The sequence below is a fragment of the Brachyhypopomus gauderio genome, chromosome 6, assembly GCF_052324685.1.
Source record: "Brachyhypopomus gauderio isolate BG-103 chromosome 6, BGAUD_0.2, whole genome shotgun sequence".
In the NCBI taxonomy this organism is placed as follows: Eukaryota; Metazoa; Chordata; class Actinopteri; order Gymnotiformes; family Hypopomidae; genus Brachyhypopomus; species Brachyhypopomus gauderio.
The window spans coordinates 31,892,916-31,903,759 of NC_135216.1; the positions used below are offsets into that span (position 1 = coordinate 31,892,916).

The window sequence follows — 10,844 nt, forward strand, 5'->3', positions numbered from 1 at the left end:
GGTTGGTGGAGTAGTTGTGGTCGGTGGAGTAGTTGTGGTCGGTGAAGTAGTTGTGGATGGAGTAGTTGTGGTCGGTGGAGTAGTTGTGGTCGGTGGAGTGGTCGGTGGAGTAGTTGTGGTCGGTGGAGTAGTTGTGGTCGGTGAAGTAATTGTGGTCGGTGGAGTAATTGTGGTCGGTGGAGTAGTTGTGGTTGGTGGAGTAGTTGTGGTCGGTGGAGTAGTTGTGGTCATTGAAGTAGTTGTGGTCGGTGGAGTAGTTGTGGTCGGTGGAGTGGTCGGTGGAGTCGTTGTGGTTGGTGGAGTAGTTGTGGTTGGTGGAGTAGTTGTGGTCGGTGGATTGGTTGGTGGAGTAGTTGTGGTTGGTGGAATAGTTGTTGGTGGAGTAGTTGTGGTTGGTGGAGTAGTTGTGGTCGGTGGAGTGGTCGGTGAAGTAGTTGTGGTTGGTGGAGTAGTTGTGGTCGGTGAAGTAATTGTGGTTGGTGAAGTAGTTGTGGTCGGTGGAGTAGTTGTGGTCGGTGAAGTAATTGTGGTCGGTGGAGTAGTTGTGGTCAGTGGAGTAGTTGTGGTTGGTGGAGTAGTTGTGGTTGGTGGAGTAGTTGTGGTCGGTGGAGTGGTTGGTGAAGTAGTTGTGGTCAGTGGAGTGGTCGGTGAAGTAGTTGTGGTCAGTGGAGTAGTTGTGGTTGGTGGAGTAGTTGTGGTCGGTGGAGTGGTCGGAGGAGTAGTTGTGGTCGGTGGAGTAGTTGTGGTTGGTGGAGTAGTTGTGGTCGGTGGAGTAGTTGTGGTCGGTGGAGTGGTTGGTGGAGTAGTTGTGGTTGGTGGAATAGTTGTTGGTGGAGTAGTTGTGGTCGGTGGAGTAGTTGTGGTCGGTGGAGTGGTCGGTGAAGTAGTTGTGGTTGGTGGAGTAGTTGTGGTCGGTGAAGTAATTGTGGTCGGTGGAGTAGTTGTGGTCAGTGGAGTAGTTGTGGTTGGAATAGTTGTGGTTGGTGGAGTAGTTGTGGTCGGTGGAGTGGTCGGTGAAGTAGTTGTGGTTGGTGGAATAGTTGTTGGTGGAGTAGTTGTGGTCGGTGGAGTAGTTGTGGTTGGTGGAGTAGTTGTGGTCGGTGGAGTGGTCGGAGGAGTAGTTGTGGTTGGTGGAGTAGTTGTGGTTGGTGGAGTAGTTGTGGTCGGTGAAGTAGTTGTGGTCGGTGGAGTGGTTGGTGGAGTAGTTGTGGTCAGTGGAGTAGTTGTGGTTGGTGGAGTAGTTGTGGTCGGTGGAGTGGTCGGTGAAGTAGTTGTGGTCGGTGGAGTGGTTGGTGAAGTAGTTGTGGTCGGTGGAGTAGTTGTGGTTGGTGCAGTAGTTGTGGTCGGTGGAGTGGTAGGTGAAGTAGTTGTGGTTGGAGTAGCTGTGGTCGGAGGAGTTGTTGTGGTCGGTGGAGTAGTTGTGGTCGGTGAAGTAGTTGTGGTTGGTGGAGTAGTTGTGGTCGGTGGAGTAGTTGTGGTCGGTGGAGTGGTTGGTGAAGTAGTTGTGGTTGGTGAAGTAGTTGTGGTTGGTGGAGTAGTTGTGGTTGGTGGAGTAGTTGTGGTCGGTGAAGTAGTTGTGGTCGGTGGAGTGGTTGGTGGAGTAGTTGTGGTCAGTGGAGTAGTTGTGGTTGGTGGAGTAGTTGTGGTCGGTGGAGTGGTCGGTGAAGTAGTTGTGGTCGGTGGAGTGGTTGGTGAAGTAGTTGTGGTCGGTGGAGTAGTTGTGGTTGGTGCAGTAGTTGTGGTCGGTGGAGTGGTCGGTGGAGTTGTTGTGGTTGGAGGAGTAGTTGTGGTCGGAGGAGTTGTTGTGGTCGGTGGAGTAGTTGTCGTCGGTGAAGTTGTTGTGGTCGGTGGAGTAGTTGTGGTTGGTGGAATAGTTGTGGTCGGTGGAGTAGTTGTGGTCGGTGGAGTGGTCGGTGGAGTAGTTGTGGTCGGTGGAGTGGTCGGAGGAGTAGTTGTGGTCGGTGGAGTAGTTGTGGTCGGTGGAGTAGTTGTGGTTGGTGGAGTAGTTGTGGTCGGTGGAGTGGTCGGTGAAGTAGTTGTGGTCAGAGGAGTAGTTGTGGTCGGTGCAGTAGTTGTGGTTGGTGGAGTGGTCGGAGGAGTAGTTGTGGTCAGTGGAGTAGTTGTGATCGGTGAAGTAGTTGTGGTCGGTGGAGTGGTAGGTGAAGTAGTTGTGGTTGGTGGAGTAGCTGTGGTCGGAGGAGTTGTTGTGGTCGGTGGAGTAGTTGTGGTCGGTGAAGTAGTTGTGGTTGGTGGAGTAGTTGTGGTCGGTGGAGTAGTTGTGGTCGGTGGAGTGGTTGGTGAAGTAGTTGTGGTTGGTGAAGTAGTTGTGGTTGGTGGAGTAGTTGTGGTCGGTGAAGTAGTTGTGGTTGGTGGAGTAGTTGTCGTTGGTGTAGTTGTGGTTGGTGGAGTGGGTGGTGGAGTAGTTGTGGTCGGGGAAGTAGTTGTAGTCGGTGAAGTTGTTGTCGGTGAAGTAGTTGTGGTCGGTGGAGTGGTCGGTGAAGTTGTTGTTGTCGGTGAAGTAGTTGTGGTCGGTGGAGTAGTTGTGGTTGGTGGAGTAGTTGTGGTCGGTGGAGTGGTCGGTGAAGTAGTTGTGGTCAGAGGAGTAGTTGTGGTCGGTGCAGTAGTTGTGGTTGGTGGAGTGGTCGGAGGAGTAGTTGTGGTCGGTGGAGTAGTTGTGATCGGTGAAGTAGTTGTGGTCGGTGGAGTAGTTGTGGTCGGTGGAGTGGTAGGTGAAGTAGTTGTGGTTGGTGGAGTAGCTGTGGTCGGAGGAGTTGTTGTGGTCGGTGGAGTAGTTGTGGTCGGTGAAGTAGTTGTGGTTGGTGGAGTAGTTGTGGTCGGTGGAGTAGTTGTGGTCGGTGGAGTGGTTGGTGAAGTAGTTGTGGTTGGTGAAGTAGTTGTGGTTGGTGGAGTAGTTGTGGTCGGTGAAGTAGTTGTGGTTGGTGGAGTAGTTGTGGTTGGTGTAGTTGTGGTTGGTGGAGTAGTTGTGGTCGGGGAAGTAGTTGTAGTCGGGGAAGTAGTTGTAGTCGGTGAAGTTGTTGTTGTCGGTGAAGTAGTTGTGGTCGGTGGAGTAGTTGTGGTCGGTGGAGTAGTAGTTGTACTCTGAGTAGTTGTCTGTGTAGTACTAGTTGTACTCTGAGTAGTAGTTGTCGTAGGTTTAGCTTTAGAAATTAAAAAAGAGTTTTTTTCAGTTTCATTTTTAACTCAGTCTTGATAATAAACTGAATTGCCCCAGTCCTGACTCTCTGACTCCATTCAGTGGATATTCTACATAATGAATTCCTTTGGATGCTTTTATAGTCTGCCTAAGGTTAAGGTGATGTCTCTGCTGAATCTAACCTTGTGTCTGGCCTGACTACAATCTTTCATCTTAGAAACTTGATTAGCTCAGGAAACTCTGGCTTTATATATCTTAATGCAATCCTTAACCCCAAAGATAATCATGTATTTCCTAAAAAGACATTTTGTATTTGGTGATGCCATCAGTGGAATTATAGGATTACCACATAGCACTAATTTTAGAGCCTCTTTTCTTCATTACTTCTGTTACAACCAGCCTACCCAGGTCACAGCACACATCTGCATAACCATCTCAATATAGGCATATTACATTTTGAATGGCATATATTATGTTACGGATTTTGAAGTAACATTACCAGTAGTCTGTTCTGCCTGATCCACACGGAAAGCCCATCTGCCTGGAATTTTCACATTGCTGCTCTCTGTGAAGTCTGTGCATGACCCAGGAATTAAAAAATAGTCCCAGCCATCTGTGTCATAACCTGCCTAGCAGTTCAGGAGAAAAATAGTTAAACCAATATTCTAAGTGTGTTTTAGATATTAGATTGAGATAAGTACCTTTAACCACTATAGTATGCTTACCTGTACTTTCATCTTGGTTGAAGCAATGTGTCCATAGTTCATCAGAATAAAGGAGAGTTGACCATCTGAAATCAGAACTACTTGAAATGATGTTTCCTGAAAAATAGCCATTTACAAAAATTTGTGAGGCAACACGAAACTTATATGACATTTTGAATTCTGTTGAATATTATAACAGTAACATTTAAGTAAATTGTTTATTATTGTTTGCAGTTAAGAGAAAATCTACAGCTGTCCTGGTGTCCAAAGTTTTGAGAAAATTCTCTTACGGTGCCTTTGGTGCCATAGTAAGCTACTTTGTCCCACGTTGCAACAAAAACCCACGTTGATGTGAATGTCAGTTTAGGGAAGTATCGGTTGATGTTCAGGGTAGCCTCCTTGAGAACATTGCCACTAGTGTACTGCTGATAGTAGATTTGTCCATTTATTTGATTATTAAAATTTGCCCAGAAAGGAGCGATGATGTTCTGACCCCCATTATCAGAGAAGAGATAGGGAGTGTAGCTGCTCGATGCATGGTCAAAGGTCAAGAACCCGTTGTTGTTGACCTGAAAACCAATTTTAAGATGGAGAAAAAAATGAAATTAGATTTCAGTTCACATTAAACAAAAGCATGTTATTCTTACCAAATAAAGTAATTTCTTTGGAGACAAATCCATTTTTCTTTGCATATAATTATGCCATTAAATTATGAATGTATTAGTTCATTGCCAAATATTGTTTTATTTGAGTGTTAATTTTTTTGTGTGGACCATCAAAGTACAGACAATTCTTAGTAGAAATGTACGTAATGCATATGAGGTACGAGACTGAAATGTCATCACCATGAAATTATGGTGAGAATAACCGAGTGATTGCACAATGAGTAGTGAGAATAAATAAGCAGAGTTGTAAAAGGTTCAGAACGTAAAAGTCCTCACCAGGATTTTGCTCAGGCTTCCTGGATTGTGTTGATTCCACTCATTTTACCTGGATTGCACTAATTAGAAATCTAGCAAGCTTGAGCAAAATCCTGGTGAGGACTTTTACTTTCTGAACCTGGATTATACAACTCTGTAAATAAGTAATAGTGATTAAAGCACAGAAAGTGTTTTCAGATCATATTGCATACGAGTCACCACCCAAATGAAGAGTGGGACCATGTCTAGTCACACTGAGACTGACTCACATATATTTGGTTGTACTTTCCTCTAAAGTATATAAATGTTTTCATAAGAGGAATGGCGGGTGAACTTCCATCATCTGACTTTTCAGTCGTTTTGTCATCATTTCCAAATGGATAGAAAGGCACTAGAAACAGATGTAAGCACCATGAATCAAAGATATTTAAATTTAACAATTAAATTATGAAAATGTAAGAAGAGTGGGAGGACTGTAATGTTTTTAGTACCAGAAGTGGAGACTGGAGTCACTGCCCCTGATGTGTGAAAAAAGCAGTTTCAGGATTAATGTTAGTCATTCATTTTTTTGTGAGTTGTATTACACTGATATGTTCCTATTTTGACACTGAATGGGTCCGCTCCTCAGTTCTAACAACACCACTGCTAATTTACATAATGAATCCCTTTATTTAATTAATGCAATTCATAAGTCCTGAATTATGAGAGAGTGGGTCCAGCAGGTTCAACAGTGAGTGTGAGTAAGTTCTGCCATCCCAGACCCAGTCGCCTCCAAGCTTACTTTTCAGCTCGCAGACTTAACTGCTATTTTTTATTCCCTAAACCAGGGGTGCCCACACATTTTCAGCTTGCGGGCTACTTATAAGATGACCAAGTCAAAATGATCTACCTACAATAAAAATGCAAAACAAATGTATTTCTGTTTTCGTCTTGGAAGGACGTCTTGTGTTTAACAGTGAAGTGACACCCGAAATGATGCTTGAACAGTCCAAAAATGCCGCTCCACGTTTTCCTTCTTTGGAAAAGCAACGGCACACTGACAGATGAGGCAAACACACTTATGACATAGTGAAATATAGTGAATATGACATAGTTAAACAAATCCTCCTCCCATTCTGTATGAAGTGGTTTTGGGCATCTTACTTGGACCAGCTACGGAACTCATTTTTATACCCTTTGTTGTATTTAGTTTAAATAAATTGGAGGCTAGCTACGCAGCAAGCTAACAAGTTAGTGCAGTTTAACGCGCATGCATAAGGTGTCAAAATTGTCCAATTGACTACTGTATGTCAATCAAAAGACACCCATCAGGGCAGATGGATGGTAGCCTGTCATTCATTTCTTTTTTGTCAATCATCCCCTAATTTTCAATGTCATGTGATCTACCCACTTCCTTCGTGTTCGAACAGTAGATCGCGATTGACGTATTGGGCACCCCTGCCCTAACCCATAAAATCCATTCTGGTCCATCCAGTGACTAAATCCCCACTAGCACAATTAATGCATTAATCATTAATGACTTTATGGACTTTAACTTTCATATTAGCTATATAGCAGGGGTATGTCGATCGCGATTGAAGGAAGTGTGGGTCGATCGCGAAGGAAGTGTGGGTAGATTGCATGACATTAAAAAGTAGTGGATGAATGATAGGCTATCGTCCATCTGCACTGACGGTTATATTTTGATTGACGTACATTTGCCACAGAACGTGATGGTAATTGATTTGACGAAGACAAAAAAACATTTCTGCAATTGAAAATCATGATTATGCTCATTTTTATGATGACTACAGAATGAAGAGTGACTTCCTAATGTCAGTTCAGACATTAGATTTTTACATTGGCATATCTAAAGTATGTAACTGTAGTAATGGCTGTAGGAGATTTCTGTTGATTGTTCCATCTCTATTGATGTCGGTTCTCATTTTAGTTCTTGTGCAGTCAATGGCAATAGAAAATGGCAGTTTGTTTGGGTGCTGGACTTTTAAAAGAAACATTTCTAAACACTGGGTCTATACTTGAACATAACCAAGGAAATAACCTGTAACACAGGTTATATGAACTGAGAGACATATGAACTGATATACTGGTCGATGTACATTGTAATGGAACAGGCTTTTAAACTTAAAAATGTGTGTACCTATTGTTACACACTGGAATGAAAACAACTTGAACAACCAATTAAATATAAATGTTATCTCTAGGCTAGGGGCATAAACGTGATTTGAGCTCAACGTGTTGCTTTTAACTATAATTGGTTAATCTGACTGTCATTCAGGAAACTGGCCAATGACAACTGTTCGCGCCTCTCAGGTCATGTTTGAAAATATTAGCGAGTGTGCTGACGATGGACATTATGGTCGGTCAGCCTACAAGCTATGGTGGCTAGCTAGCTACCTGGATTATTTTACATCTGCCTGCCAAATTATTATTTTGAGCGGATTATCGTTGGATGATTCTACAAAATAAGATGGAAACGGGTCACAGAGGAAGAAAATTTAAGTGAAGCATTATTGGTGACATCAGGTAAGAAAACATCCTTAATTTATGTAAGCCAATGTTAGCTAGTTAACTAGCTAGTTAGCCCAATCTAAAAACACATTTCACTTGAATGGTCTCATTTTGAATTGGTTTCAAGGTGAGGTGAACCTTGAAATAGTTGAGCATATTTAACATTAAGTTTAATTTACTAGGAACGTCGCCGACTATTCTATCGCTAATGATTAATAGTCACAATGACTATTGTAATGTAAAATGTACAAATGTACAAATCAATGTGCTTAACAGTTCAACTTTCTCCATATGCCACTGATGTCGCATTTTGTAGTTGACGTAATTTCTATCATTTTTAGCACTTTGGATCTGGATTTTGGGTGGCAGACATTAATGGGGTTTTTTTTTTAAATCCGCCTCTATCTAGTCCTGCGTGGCTGAATATTGTACCGTCCGCCAATGGGCAGCGTTGAGGGGTGGAGTCTACAGGCCTCCCAGCAGGCCCCGCAGTGAGTTCCCTGTTTCCCTGGATGTGTGTTGTATGTGCGTTAGTGTTTCCCCTCCCTTTTCCCCTTAGAATCAGTGTATTTGGCACTTGTTTATGCTTTTAGTGTGTTGCTTATAAAATAACAGTTCACTAACGTTGGTGTCATGGCTCGTTCTTGTCCTTCTGACTCGACGCCGTTACAATATGTAATGAATGTGAATAGACTTAAAACTGCAGTATTTTTGTCAAAACCTTTCCAGATTAATGGAGAAAATCCTATGCAATTAAAATTCATGTTGCAGCTGGACCATTTCTCAGTTAAGCTAATGCAGATCTGCACTGAAGAAAGAAAGGGTGAAGGAGACCATTGGGATCATTGTGAAGATTTTGTCTATAGCATTTTAACCGTTAGGGAATCAATATGCTTTCTCATATGTTAAATATGTAAAGCAAAAAAATAATATGCACCAAGTTTGGCCTACATTTTGTTTACTGTACAGAGCAGGAGCGCAACACAGCCCAGAGCAGGAGCGTCACAGCTCAGAGCAGGAGCGCAACACAGCTCAGAGCAGGAGCGTCACAGCCCAGAGCAGGAGCGTCATAGCCCAGAGCTGGAGCGCCACAGCCCAGAGCAGGAGCGCCACAGCCCAGAGCAGGAGCGCCACAGCCCAGAGCAGGAGCATCACAGCCCAGAGCAGGAGCACCACAGAACAGAGCAGGAGCACCACAGAACAGAGCAGGAGCACCACAGAACAGAGCAGGAGCATCACAGAACAGAGCAGGAGCGGCACAGCCCAGAGCAGGAGCACTAGTTCACAGTACAAATCAATCTGGCCATTATTTTGAGGTGAGTGATTCTCCCTGCTGCACCACTACACTGGATCCCAGATTTCCCAGTTTTCCCAGATTAAGATGTCATGATTCAACATAACAGAGAAGTCTGATCTCTTTTTGAAATGGCTTTGCAGTTTTCATTCTTGGATGAAAACTGATGTCCAGATGTATAAGCCTAACAAAGCTCTGTAGGTTTTCAAAGGGACTCAGATAAGGTGAACGTATCACATTTTTGTCTCTTTGAAAATGAGTTTTGTTAACCTGCACACTTGTGCCCCTAGACATAAATTGTTTTCCAAGGATGAACTTTGAGTAGTAATTTCAATATCAATAAATTTTCTACCTGCAAAGATTCAGAATCTAACCAGGTAAATGATGATTCAAAGACTTATAATTTATACCAAATCACGGTAAATATTTCAGCTCATAAGAACTATATTTGTAATGTTATTGGCACAAAATAACAGCAGCTAACTTTGGATTTTGACTGCAACTTTTTAACAGGCAGACTTCTGCTTTTCACTTCTGAGAGGCCAATGACCAGATCCTGCAGATTTCCTCTCTGCATCATACAGAGAATATGACCCTTTCTTTTACAGGAAGCTACCCAGGTGCTTGTACAGTCTCTCATCATCTCAAAGCTGGACTACTGCAACTGCTTACTTATGGATCTTTCTCTATGGGTCATCAGACCTCTACAACTGATCCAGAATGCAGCAGCACGACTGGTCTTCAATCTCCCCAAGTTCACATGTCACTCCAGTGCTGCATTCTCTTTACTGCCTTCCAGTAGCTGCATACATCAGATCTAAAACCTCCATGCTTGCCTGCAAAGCCAAAAATGGACCAACCCCTCCCTACATGATGGCCATGGTCAAAGCCCCATCCAAACCTCGAGTACTTTGAACCTCAAGTACGGCTTGGCTTAAAACTGTCAGAGCAGGAGATGTAGGAGACGGAATCTCCCGCGGATGTTTTTTGATGGCGGACCCAAGCGCCTCGTCCGTGCACTGAATAACTGCACACACGCGAGGGAACAGATACGGCTGACGTAACAGTGCTGACGTAGAGGGTGAAACTGAAAATGATTGCGGAGAAACTCGACGCGTAATATAGGGGAGAACTGAAAACAATCGCGGAAATACTCAACGTGTGTAACGGGGGAGAACTGAAAACAATCGCGGAAATACTCAACGTGTGTAACGGGGGAGAACAGAAAACAATCGCGGAATTATTCAACGCGTGTAACGGGGGAGAACAGAAAACAGTCGCGGAATTACTCAACACGTGAAACGGGGGAGAACAGAAAACAATTGCGGAAATACTCAGGAGGTAAGAAACTGAAACAAGCAAGAGGCAGGGTGGCGAGACACCAAGCAGAGACAATTGAGAGATGGCTTGAGGTTGACAACATCAAGCAGACAACTCAGCGGAGAGGCACTGCGTCTGTCGTCCTTATAACCACAGGATGACAGGTGCGTGCCATCACCGTTGATTAGCCTGAGGTCTGACTCACGGGCTCCTCCTGGTGGCGACTGGAGGAGCAGCCCTGGGACCAGCCCTGACAAAAACGCCATGTTTAAAGTCTCACGGAAAACAAACTTCAAGACCTGTCCTGGCTCCGAGATAGTGGAATGAGCTTCCATTGGCTGTCCAGACTGCAGAGTCCCTAGCAGTCTTCAAATGTAGACTGAAGACTCATCTGTAGAACAGACTAAAACTCTAGCACTTGTCATAATACTTTCCGTTGTATGATATAGTACCTATGTGAATTTGCATTTCTTGTAGGTATCAATTTTAATTGCTGTAGTTTTGCAATAATCAGCCTATGTTTTTGTGTACTTCTAGGTATTTGCATTGATTTCTGTAGTTTAGTATTATTCTGGTTTGAGGGTATCTTGAATTCTGACCTATCTACATACTATTTAGAATTAATTCTGTGAACAGATGGCAAAGCACTTCGTAAGTTGCTCTGGACAAGAGCGTCTGCTAAATGCCCTACATGTAAATGATAATGAGTGTATCTTTCATTTCACATCAGTGTTATGTGTTTGTAGTTGTGTTCAGGCTACTTATATTGGTGATAGAGAAAGACACTGAGTACAGTCCTGGGGATTTAAATGATTAAAAGTGATGATGGAGGACATTGAGGTGCTCAACATTGGTATAATATATGTTTTCCATTTGTATAAAATAACTTTGCAATTTGCATTGCACATTTGAGTTTGTCCTGGAAGTCATGATGAATATGG

The 10,844-nt window shown here is 43.5% G+C and overlaps 1 long non-coding RNA gene across 1 annotated transcript; it reads right to left on the reverse strand.

The window, feature by feature from the left end:
- Positions 1-3,649: 3,649 nt before the first annotated feature.
- On the reverse strand, positions 3,650-4,268 carry LOC143517702 (uncharacterized). Its single transcript, XR_013132019.1, has 3 exons — positions 4,149-4,268; positions 3,880-3,975; positions 3,650-3,783 (listed from the first exon to the last, which is right to left on the reverse strand). It is a non-coding gene; the product is annotated as an uncharacterized LOC143517702 (long non-coding RNA).
- Positions 4,269-10,844: the final 6,576 nt, after the last annotated feature.